This window comes from Sciurus vulgaris, assembly GCF_902686455.1.
Source record: "Sciurus vulgaris genome assembly, chromosome: 1".
Classification (NCBI taxonomy): domain Eukaryota; kingdom Metazoa; phylum Chordata; class Mammalia; order Rodentia; family Sciuridae; genus Sciurus; species Sciurus vulgaris.
This window is the reverse complement of record NC_136461.1, coordinates 39732633-39745012: the sequence shown is the minus strand read 5'-3', so window position 1 is coordinate 39745012 and position 12380 is coordinate 39732633. Positions and strand designations below refer to the sequence as shown.

Here is a 12380-nt window from a genome sequence, read left to right as displayed (position 1 = left end):
TCAGGGTTTCAATTACCATTCCCTTTTTGTTTCCCAAAACTTCCACCTTGCCTCTGATGTTTAAGTGCCACACTGCTCTGATAGTTCAGAATTCTATCTTCCCACTGACACTAGGCAGGCTAGTTCCAAAGCTGCATCTTTACCATCAACTTGGCTTACAGAGGAAAGCCACCACTGAGTTTCTCATGGCGCAGCCTTCATACCATAGTGCACATCCACTTAGCAAAGAAGGTGTCCGTCAGCCCTCTTACAAAGCAGTTGGTGACTGGTTCGGTGTCATCAATCCTTTCCAGCATGCCCACTTCTCTGAGCCTCCAGATCCCTCGATAACACTCTGCCAAGGTATTTATGGAATTTCTACCAAATTTACTGTAGGCCATTGTCATCTCCAAGCTTTAAGGAACCATTTTAGCAATGAAATGAGACTGGCTTTGAGCATCCTTGTCAGGATATGAAATCTTAAGTCACAGGAGCACCCACCTCAAGAAACTATCTCCTGTCTAGTCTTAATTCTCTCTTCACTGGGGTCCAATATCCTCAAGATACACTCTCATGCATAATCTTCCAGTGCATCAGGTATATATTAGTTCCTGCAGCTCTGATGGTGATTAATCTCTTAGCTTTTCTGTAAGAGACAGCACTTCCTCATCAAGCCATGCTGAGATGAGGCCCTAGTTTTTGGTCTGCATGACACAGGTGGTGGGGGGTGTGGTGGGGATTGGCAGGAGAACAGTAGTTATCTTAAAGACATTTGCCTTAGGTGAGGACCATCAAATGGCCTCACGGCAATGGGGGTCTCACGCCTTCTGCAGGACTTAGGGAGATAATGGGCTCTAGATTCTCAAGCCTGAATCCCAAGTCTCAGGATCATACTTTGGTTCCAAATTTCTGGGGCTGTGGGTTTGGTTTCTTTTGTAATTTAGTCATACTTGCAGTCAAATCATGACCTCTGGATTTAGGCACAGTCTGCCTTACAGATGTAGGAAATGAATTTCTCTTTAAATTGTGCCACAGAGACCTACCAGGCCCTGAGTTGATGGTGTACTTACCTGAGCTTGATAGATTCTTTCTTTGAGGCTTCTATGACAGATCACTCCAAAATTCTTATAATTGGCAGGACCTCCAGGCCTTTCAAGTGCTGTGCTTCTACCTGGCCTTTGGTTCTTCTACTTGTATATTTGCCTTCTGCATCAGAGGTGAGAGTCTTGTTAATTGTGATGTTGCTAAATCATACCACTTACCATCAGAATCACTGTCTGTCTTAGTGATTTAATTCTAGAATCCCCTCCCGTGGTCTACTTTTCAGGGTCACTTCTATACCAACTGCTCAATTTTTATTTTCCCCAAAATAGATCCTATGAATGTGGGTATACATACTTTATTTGGGAGGTGATTCTAGACAGTATAGTGAGGGACTGGGGATGTGGAGAGAAGCTAATAAAATGTATGATAATGAATAGGTTACCTCTGAGGTCCCCTGGAGTTCAGTCCAACTAGAGGCCCTCTGAGAGGGAGGCTGTGTGGATTTGTCCTGTGGAGGGCTGTTTATCTACCACCTCCCACGGCTTGCTGGTTGAGGGCAGCTGGGCAATCCCTTCTAGCATTTTTGGCCTGCCCTGAGCATGGATGAACAGACCCCCAATATAAGAGAAAGTTCTTAGGCAGAGAGACCTAAGAAGTTGCTGGCACTCAGGTGACATTTAAGGTAGATCAAGGTGGGTGTGGGTCCCAGGCAACCAATACCTCTCTTCTGATCACAGCAGCCTCTTTACTGGTGTCTCCCAAGGTTCCACACTAACAATGCCACTGTGTGGTTTAAAATCCAGTGATTCTCATAAACTGGTCACTGTTACCTGAGGGCTGGTGAAAGGCCAGACTTTATATAAAGATCTTCCCTTGCATCAGTACCTTTTAGCTTTACAAGAGCCTCATGGTATTCATTCCACTGGGAGAAAACTGAGTCTTCAGGAGGCTCGAATGCCTTGGGTTTGGACAGGGCTCCTTCGTAGTCCTGCTGCTGGTTCTCCTCTACCCTCCTGGCCCTCTCTTTTGTCCCAGGCACACCACACAATTTGTTCCTCCAACATATCCACCTTCACACCCCTGCCTCTGTGTGCTCCTAGAAGGCTTTTCCTTTTCTGCATCTCCAAGTGCCTTCCCGTTCCTTAAGACTCAGCTCTGGTGACACTTCCTCCCAGAGCAGGCTGGGAAAGCCCCAGTGGGAGTTTCCAGTCTCTGTCTTCCCCGTGAGAACACTACCTTGTGGGGCTGGGTTTGACCGATGGCACCCTGTGCCCCTGCCAGGAGCCTGAACAAGCACTCAGCTGGCATTTGCCTGGTGAGTGAAGGATTGCTTTTCCTTTTTAGTTTTTGCTCTTGGCTAACTTGGGCTGTTTTTGATTTTCTAACATCCTTAAGATTTTTCAGAGCCAAGATATAGGCTTCCAGGGCAGCAATCTGTGTTTTCTTGAAGGTTGGTCTTTTCAGGATTGGAAGATTCAGGAGATAGAAAACATGGGAGCCTCGCACCACTCACTGCATCCCAGAACCAACCTGCCTGGCTGGCCTGGAGTGGTGCTGGATAGACACAGTTAAATCAATACCCTTTTATTTTGCAGTGCTGGGGATTGACCCCAGGTCGTTGTTCATGCCAAGCACGCACTTTACAGTGAGTTACATCCCCAGCCCAACAGCTGAATAAATGAATGAATAATTGATGTTCTTTATGATATGTTCATTCACTATGCTGTGTTTTGTGGGGAGTTGAAGAAGGCAAATGGGTCAGCCATATTTCTGTCCTTGAATTTGGATTTAAACAGAGGCCCATGTTGAGATTAGGGCTCCCGTGTAAATAGCTTATAAGAGATGATTTCAGGAAGCACTTCCCTGGGAGAGAAGTGGGACAGGGAAGAATGAACCAAGGATGGCATGTAACCGACGCAGGTAACCAGTGCCAGCAGCTGGAGTGTCACCCTGTTGGGGAACTTTGGGAACTGAAGCCCAGAACACATGCCTTAGATTCATCCCACTGCAAGCACTGGTTGGGGGCTGGCACAGGGTGAAGAGAATGGTCTTTTGTAGCCAGAAGAAGCCTTCAGGTATAGTACTACAGATGCTGGCATGTTGGGCAGACATGTGGGAATGGTAAGAAGTTGGGGGAAGTAGGTGGGATATGGACAGTGTTATTTGGTGAGTGACAGTCACAGTGTGTCATTACTGTACAGCTTGGCTCCAGGTGAAAATTCCTACAGGGGACAGCAGATAATGTAAAGGAGAGCAGTGCTTGGGTTGAGAAATGTCATACATCCTTTCTACTCTGACACTTCCTCCTGCTGGGACAGAGAGTTTGTAGGAGCATGAGTTTGGGAATTTTCCTTAATATTTGCCTGTTGCAGTTGTTCAATGCCTTGAGGAAGGAACTGTGTTATCTGGAATGAAACCCTGTACAAATAGGATTGGAAAGGCTGCTTCTCACATCCAGCCACAATGTGGGATTCTGAGATGGAGGCTGATGTGGAACCAGATTTGATTTTTAAAATGGGAAGTGGTAAATCCAGATATTTATATGAAATCTCCTGATTTTAAAGGTACTGTGAATAGTGTTCCTTCAAATTCAAATCCATCTGGTATAAAATGAACACCCATAAATCAATGGCATACCTATACAACAATGATGAATCAACCGAAAGAGAAATTAGGAAAACTATCCCATTCGCAATAGCCTTGAAAAAAATATTTTGGAATTAATCAAACAAAAGAAGTGAACAACCTCTACAATGAAAACTACAGAACTCTAAAGAAAGAAATTGAAGAAGACCTTAGAAGATGGAAAGCTCTCCATGTTCTTGGATAGGTAGAATTAATATTGTCAAAATGGCCATTCTACCAAAAGTACTATGCAGATTTAATGCAATGCCTATTAAAATTCCAATGATGTTCTTCATAGAAATAGAAAAAGCAGTCATAAAATTCATTTGGAAAACTAAGAGGCCCAGAATAGCTAAAGCAATCCTTGGAGAGAAAAGCGAAGCTGTGGTGCATGCCTGTAATTCCAGCAGTCAGGAGGCTGAGGCAGGAGGATCAAGAGTTCAAAGCCAGCCTTAGCAACAGTGAGGTGCTAAGCAACTCGGTAAGATCCTGTCTCTAAATAAAATACGAAATAGGGCCTGGGATATGGTTCAGTGGTCAAGTGACCCTGAGTTCAATCCCTGGTTATCCACCCCCAAAAAGAATCGATAAATTGGATGGTATCAAACTAAAAAGCTTCTTCACAGCAAAGGAAACAATCAAGAAAGTGAAGAGAGAGCCTTCAGAATGGGAGAAAATCTTTGTCACTTGCACCATGGATAGTGCACTAATCTGTAAGATGTAGAAAAATCCAAAAACTTCACACCAAAACAAAACAAAACAAAACAAAACACAATCAATACATGGGCAAAGGAACTGAATAGGCACTTCACAGAAGAAATATAATCAGTCAACCAATATATGAAAAAATATCCAACATCTCTAGCAATTAGAGAAATGAAAATAAACCTACCCTGGGATGCCATCTCACTCTAGTCAGAATGGCCATTATCAAGAAGACAAGTGTTGGTGAAGATGTAGGGAAACAGGCACACTCATACATTGCTGGTAGACTGTAATTTGGTGCAACCAATATGGAAAGCAGTATGGAGATTCCTCAGAAAACTTGGAATGGAACCATGATTTGACCCAGCTATACCACTCCTTGGTGCATAACCAAAGGACTCAAAATCAGTATACTATAGTGATGTGACCACATCAATGTTCGTAGCAGCTCAGTTTATAATAGCTAAGCTAAGGAACCAACCTGGGTGCCTTTCAAGAGATGACTGGATAAAGAAACTGTGGTATAATTCTCAAAAAACTTGGAATGGACCCACCTTTTGACCCAGTTAGCCCACTCCTTGGTTTACACCCAAAGGACTTAAAATCAGCATTCTATAGTAACATAGCCACATCAATGTTTATAGCAGCTCAGTTCACAATAGCTAGATTGTGGAACCAAGCTAGATGCCCTTCAACAGATGAATGGATAAAGAAATGTGGTATATATACACAATGGAATATTATTCGGTCATAAAGAAGAATAATATTTTGGCATAAGCCAATCCCAAAAAAACAAAGGCCGAATGTTTTCCATGGTAAGTGGAGAATGATTTATAATGGGGGATGGGGGGTGGGGAGGGAGAGAAGAATGGGGGAACTTTATGTAGAAGGAAATGAGGGGGAGGGGGTTATAAAAATGGTGGAATGAGGCAGACATCATTACCCTATGTACATGTATAATTACATGAATGGTATGAATCTACATCATGTACAACCATAGAAATGAAATGATGCACCCCATTTGTGTACAATGAATCAAAATGCAGTCTGTAAAAAATTAAAAGATAAATAAATAAAGAAAGAAACTATGGTACATATACACAATGGAATATTACTTAGCCTTAAAGAAGAATGAAATTATGGCATTTGCTGGTAAATAAATGGAACTGGAGAATATCATGCTAAGTGAAATAAACCAATCCCCCAAATCCAAAGGCTGAATGTTCTCTCTGATATGCAGATGCTAAGACACAATAAGTGGGGGAAGGAAGAATAGAAGTTCATTGGATTAGACAAAGGGGAATGAATGGAAGGGAGGGGGTATGGGAAAAAGAAAGACAGTAGAATGAATTGGACATTACCTTCTTATATTCCTATATGATATATAACAAGTGTAATTTCATACCATGTACAACAACAAGAATGGGAAGTTATACTCCATGTATGTATATGTCAAAATACATTCTACTGTCATGTATAGCTAAAAAGAACAAATAAAAAGTTAAAAAAATTTATATCCATCTGAGACCTTGGAGATGTGATCTTATTTGGAACTAAGTTCCTTGCGGTCATAAGATGGGATCATGGGGTTAGAGTGGGTCCTAATTCAATGATTGGTATTTTTATAAGAGGAAAAACAGGACAGAATCACAGAAGGAAGATGGCCCCGTGAAGCTATGCTCCACAAGCCAAGGAATGCCCAGGCATGCACCAAAACTGGAAGGGAGGACTCTTCCCTAGAGCCTAGCGAGGAGCAGAGCCTTCTTCCAACTTGACTTGTTCCAGACGTCTAACCTCCAGAAGTGTCAGAGAATAAACTGTTGTGGTTAGCCAAAGTCGTGGTACTTTGTTATGGCCGCCTGAGGATACTAATGCAATTGCAATGACTTATTTTTAGATGCTGCAAGGAAAACACTGTGGTCTGTAGGCGGATACTGATCCCCAGTTGTGAGTTCACAACCTTGGCATGGGGATCTACTCTTTGCAGAGGGCAGGGGGATCTCCAAGGAGGAAGACCCCAATGGTGCTTGGGGAAAGTAGGGAAAACGTCACGGAGGAAGTGGGGTGGAAACATGTAGCCTTAGCTGTCCCCCCACCGACAGGAGGAAGGTGAACCCCAGGATGTTTTGAAGAGGAGTGCTGACAGGACATGAAGTCTGGCAGTAGAGGTGAGAGAGAAGCCCTGGGTCACGCTGATGCTTCAGGTTTGATTGAACAAGAGGCAGAGAGGCAATGTCCTAGGTGGGGAGTAGGAGGAAGGCTCAGTGTCTGACATTTTGAGTTAGGGTTGTCTGTTAGGGACATGTAGGTGGAATGAAGAGGAGCCGGGTAGTATGGGTCTGTACTCAGAAGAGGTGTCTGGGCTGGAGGTGTCTATAGCTATCCCCTCTGTGAAGGAGAAGGAGATGCAGTCAGAGAGGGAGGAGGAAGACCTGGAGACTGGGAGGTTCTGGAAGGAGTGAGGGTCAACACCACCTCAGGCTGCTAAGGGGCAGGCTTTGGAAGACACGCTCCCTTTCATTGCTTGTTTGGAGAAAATTCACAAAGCATCTTCAGAGAGGGTGAGAACTTGAGGTGATGGGGCCCTTTGTTTCAGAGGAGTGGGGTGGGGAAGAAGCCAGAGGAGAGAGGGCAGGAGTGTGTGTGGAGAGGGTGGGGGCAAAGACGGTGGGCAGTGTCTGCTGGTGTGGGCGGCAGGCTGAACTGTGAGGAAGGGCGAGAGAGACTGGCAGATGAAGAGGCATGTGGATGAGGGGCTGGTGGACAAGGGGCAAGGATGGTGGAGGATGCCAGCTGTTGAAGGGAAAGGCTAGTGGGGAGGTCATTTGGGGGGGCCACAGTGAAGTAAGATCTGGGGTCACCTGCTGACCATGAGGGCCAGCAAGCAAGGGGTTGAATAAGAAGAGACCATTCAGCCATCAGTGGGCACAGAAGGGGCTGACCCAAGGTTCCTTGAAGGAGACTCCAAAGCTTACTCTTCTGTGAGGCATTCACTGCCCCATGGACACATTCTTCCTGAATGTGTTGGGGGCACACAGGGTTTTGTTCCTTAATGTTGGCTGAAAAGACCAACCTGTATTGGGGTGTGTATACTCCTGTGGGGGTTTCCAGTGCTGCAAAGTATGGCAGTAGATCTGTTTTGAGGCTTCAGATATGACTCAACTCTAAGGCACTGGAACAGCATTCAGCTCTTTTACTCCATGAAATAATCCAAGGAGAGTATTGTTCATCATTCTTCTATTACCGGCATTAACATGACTCTGCTTGGATCATCCTGTCTCAGGCTGGCCCTTTGCACCCATCACCTCATCTGCCCTGGTAAAGGAGAAAGGATCACTGTTATCCCTATCTTGCAGATGAGGAGATTGGGAAAGAGGAGGGAGATATGTACCTGACCCGGGTGGCCAGCTGCCACCAGAGGCCAGGCTTTTGGTGCCCGGAGTGCTGCTGTCTTGGTGCCATATGTTGAATGGGCTCGTTATCCAGATGTTTTTCTCTGATTGGAAAAACTGGGGACTGTAGGTGTGGGGCACCAGCAGGACCAAGATTCCCCTTTCTTTGTCCCTGATGGTGATAACCTAATTAGCACACTTAATATTGATAACCTCTCACCACTGCCACGTTCTGTCCTTTCCTTCCTATCAGTAAGCTGCCTGGGGGCAAACAGTGGTGCCAACACACTGCTGAGGCTCCAGCCCAGGGCCTTCATTCAGACTGCACTCAGCAGAGAAGACCAGAACCAAACTTTGGCATTTGAGGATGAGCAGACACTTTCTGTCCCCAGCTGAGACACAGGGTGTGGTGGAAAAGGATTGTGTGACCTGATTTTGACTCCTGGCCCTGGTTTTCTCTAGCTCAAGATCTGGGCCCTAAGTCACACAGTCCTTCTGGGCCTCAGTTTCTCCTTCCATAATATAGGGGGATATTTTCCAACAGCACTGTACACACCTGGAACCAAGGACCCTCCTGCATGTGAGGATTCAACTGCAGTAGTGTCACCACCACCACCATCTGATGGTTGTTGCCATTTACTGTTTACTATGTGCCAATTGCAGTTGTAGCAGGTTTGGATGTTATCTCATTTCACCCTGACAACCCTGTGAGGGGGGCAGGTGAGCCAGGTGCAGAGAGCTAAATAACTGAGCCAGTGAACAGGCAGCCCCTTCTATGACTTGACAGCTGACCGCACATCTTTCTCAGTTTCTTCGACTATGAAACGAGCTTACAATAGTGTATTACAAAGTGAGCATGCAGCTCCTTGCAGACTAATTGTTCACACGTGAGGGATCACTGTCATGCTAGCCCTGCTTCCTCCCTTGATCACTCTGTTTCTCCCCACACGCTTCATTTTTCTGCGATGTCTCTTTTTGTATGTTTTCCCACCGCCCTCCAGCCACTTTATCCCAGTCTCCTACCCTCTCCTAGCACATCCTCAAGGTTTTCTCCGCCTGTCCTCTGCTGCCCCTGTGTGGCCCAAGGAGGAACGGTGTCTCGCGGGCCGCACCCTGCTTTGGCCACTGCGCAAGAGGAGGCAGCTGGAGGTGAGCATCGCCCTCTGCACCCATCCGCCTGGCATGGGTGGGTTTGACCCCGAGCCTTTGACTTGCCTTGGCCCCTGGATTTGTTTTGACTCTGTTCTTGGTGTGGGGGACGGAAGTCTGGCTGTGGCCTCGGTTCTGTTAACTCCGGGAGCCGCCTGGCTACTTCCTGAGCACCAGTTCCAAAGGAGGGCTTTGCCTGGGCTCGCGAGCGCCCCCTGCGCCTCTCCAATTCGTGAAATTGGAATTGGAGAACTGTAATTCCATAAACCTCACGCGAAGAGACCCTGTACTTTCTCCCATAGCCGGTGGTTTTCCTTTTTGATACTTTTTGTTGTAACTACGGGCTAAAAAACATTCGCGGACATATTCATTTACCTTCAGGGCACATTGCCAATGAAAGACAGAGATGGAATTTGAACCAAGGCATCTTCAAGTACGTTTCTTGCATTATCCAGCCTTTATTCAAAGTTGTTATCCTTTGAAACATTATTTCTAAATTGTTTTATGTGGTTTCATATTTAACACTTTTATGTGCTTAAGTATACACAAGTTGCTCAAGCAGTGCACCGTCACTGTGGAAAGATAGAAAACACAGTAAAGAACTTCCAATTAATGATGGCAGGTTCAACTTCTGAGTGTTTTCCCTGAAACCATTGAAATGACAATAGAGATTTTATTAAAATATTTGAATCCACAAGGATCAAGAGAATCACAGAGAAGCTGGTAGCTGTAGTATTATCTGCACCCCCCATTTATTGAGGTATAATTGGCAAATAAAAATTGTATATATTTAAGATTTACAATGTGATGTTTTGATATAAATATACACTGTGAAACGATTACTCAGATTGAGCTAATCCACATATCCATCCCTTCACATAGTTAAACCTCTTTTTAATGTGGTGGGAATACTTAAGATGTACTCTTAGCAATTTTCAGGTGGAGGATGGTACGTCAGTACTGCAGCAGGGTTTGGAAGCTAGAGCAGAGAGCAACATGTGATTCAGCGGAGCTCAGAAAGCTGCGACTGCCATCCCAACAGGCCCTTCAAGAAACTGGATTTATACTAGGAAACTTCAAAAGGGCCAGACATTTGTAGAAGCAGGTTATACAGAAAGAAAGTAGTTGGACTTTCCCTTCTTTCCCTTTGCAGGCAGGTGACACCCTCCTCCACCTTGGGCAGAAGACCAGAGGTTTATTTAGAGAGATCAGCAGAGGATCTGTGGCCTGGGAGGAGGGAGCCTATTGAGAGTGGGAGCTCTGTCCTTCAAACAGCAGGCTAAGAGAATGTCCGCATTCTGAATGTCCAGCATGGCACCCCTTCCCTGGCTCAATGGGCTCCCAGCACCTGCTGACCAGGCAGACCCTCAAGGCAGGAAACTGGGTGATGATGCCTGGCAGGCGAGGGTCATCCTCTCCCCCCAGGAGACCCAGTGTCAATAAGCCAGACCCAGGGCACACAGCTTCCGTTCAGCTTTTTAATTTTTTTTAAAACCTGCTGTTTGGGGGCCAGGGTGTGTAATTCAGTGCCAGAGCTCCTGCTTGGCATGTGTGAAGCCCTGGTTTGATCCCCAGTGTGTGTGTCGGGGGCAAGGGACCTACCTTTTTTCCCCTAATTTCAAACTTAGAGAAAAACAATCATAAGAATTCCTGTCTACTTTCACCAGATTTCCCTAAAATTTGGTTATAAAAATTCCATGATACCTTTTTACCCCAGAATAATTCAGATGTATTTCTTAAAACCATGAACATTCTTTTTTTTTTTTTTTTTGAGAGCAGGTACTGTTTTATTAACTGACCAGATTACAAAAATATGATGGTAGATACCTTAGTTCATTCTTCTAATAAGTCTGTTGATCTGGTCTTCCTGTTGCCAGCATCTCCGCCTTCTACAAAATGGTGGTCTTTTTCTTCATTCCACCTCTTGGAGAGATAATTTGAAGGGCCACAGGAAGTTATTTGCCTCTTTGAAGCATTTTCCAACAGTGTAGATCTCATGAATCAGATCCTCCATGCAGATGATGCCATATTTACCAAGAGATCGTGCAGTCAAAGCGTTATCCGTCAAGGCAATTTGTTTCTTATTGATTTTGCCATAGCCACGCTTGTAGATGAGTTCATTCACTGACTTCAGGTTTGGGTACCCCCATGCAATATATGGTTCCACAATCCTCAGCATGTTAATTGAAGCCTTGTTAGCTTTACAAAGGTGCCATTGAAGATCTGGCAAAGGCGAAGAAGTTGTTACACCTTATGAACCTTTGGGCTCACACCATTGATACCCCTGATCCTGATGACAAATGCCAGTTGGGGTTCTGCAGGTACATGGAAGTTGCCAGCTTTTCTTGCCATTCTAGCCATTCGAATCTCTGTTCTGTACATTTGTCTATATTCCTTGTGGAATTTATCTATGAAAAGCTTGGCTTTTTCATAGATAAGCTTCCTCCTTGCCTTTCGAAGCATTTTTGGGCAAACTTCTTCCTCAGGCCCTTTACCTTCAGCTCTGCATAATTCCTTGCTTTTTCTTAAGGGTTTCTGGCACAGCAGGAACCTTCTTTTTCTTCTCTTCGGCAACCTCCATGGTTCCAACCGGAAAAAGAAGAGCGAACATTCTTTTTTAATGTTGAAATCAACATTGATTCAGGGCTATCATCTATGGATCTTATTTAGATCTCACTAATTGTGCCCATAATATCCTTTAGATCAGGAAATTGCAGATCCTGTGCTGCAGTTGGTTTTCATGTCTCTTTCATCTCTTTTTGTGCTGGTTAGCTTTTTGTTGCTATGTCTGACAGAACAACCTAGAGGAGGAAAATTTCTTTGGCTCCCAAAGACCTTTAGACCTCTCACTAGGCTTTATTTGTTGAAGTTGCCACCACATCTCAACAGTACCAAGATGGGACCAAGCCTTTAACCCACAGGCTTTGGGGAATAATTCAGAGCCAAACTATACTGGAGAGCATAAATAAATTAAAAAACTCAATTGTGTGGTTATAAAGTAAAGCTGAAGAAATATCCAGAAAGGTGAAGCAAAGAGACAAAAATGGAAAATACACAAGCAAAAGTTAAAAAAAAAAAATTAGAGGACCGAATTCTGAAAGGTAAAGCTTTCAGAAAAAGAGACCAGAGAAAATGAAGGTGAGGTCCACAGCAAGAGGGGGCTGAGTGTTGGCAGACACGGTAGGTAGCTAGGCCTTTTATGGAAGGAGGGTGAGAGCTCCTGTTTTTGGCTATTTGAAAGGTTGGTGACGGTTGTGTGGTGGCAGACTTTTAATAATGTTCTCCTGAGAAATGTGCACATACATATGCAACTTTAGTTTTGTTTCAAAATCTGCCCATATGAGTAGCACCACATTTACAATAATAAAACATACCATATTCTTTGTTGTGAATTCTGTATACCAATTGATTCTCACAGCTTTTTTGTCAAACTCATCTGTAGCTAACTGATGATTTTAACTCAACCACAATTTGACAATGCTCTCT

The 12380-nt window shown here is 44.5% G+C and overlaps 1 pseudogene across 1 annotated transcript; it reads right to left on the bottom strand.

Annotated features, from left to right (window-relative positions):
* Window positions 1-10677: 10677 nt before the first annotated feature.
* Window positions 10678-11487, bottom strand: LOC306646830 (large ribosomal subunit protein uL30-like; annotated as a pseudogene). Its single transcript has one exon. The product of its transcript is annotated as a large ribosomal subunit protein uL30-like (transcript).
* Window positions 11488-12380: the final 893 nt, after the last annotated feature.